Source organism: Asparagus officinalis, chromosome 5, assembly GCF_001876935.1.
Source record: "Asparagus officinalis chromosome 5, Aspof.V1, whole genome shotgun sequence".
NCBI lineage: Eukaryota > Viridiplantae > Streptophyta > Magnoliopsida > Asparagales > Asparagaceae > Asparagus > Asparagus officinalis.
In genome coordinates, this window is record NC_033798.1 from 14,534,941 (window position 1) to 14,535,249 (window position 309).

A 309-nucleotide genomic window follows, 5' to 3' on the forward strand; every position below is an offset into this window, starting at 1 on the left:
TAGCAATAAATTATTTTATTATTAATAAATTATTTTACATTATAATATTATATTACTTATTATATAATATATAATATATAATATTATTTATTACGTAATATATTGCATTTTATATTATATTACTTGTACTATATAATATATGCTATATTTATATTATTAACATATTATTATTCTTTTTATTCTTAAATATGTTGCCATTATATAACATTTTATGCTTATTAATTTATTACATATTATTTATTAAAAAAATTAATAATACTATAGTGATTATAATATTGTACAATATATTATTATATCAGTATTACATTA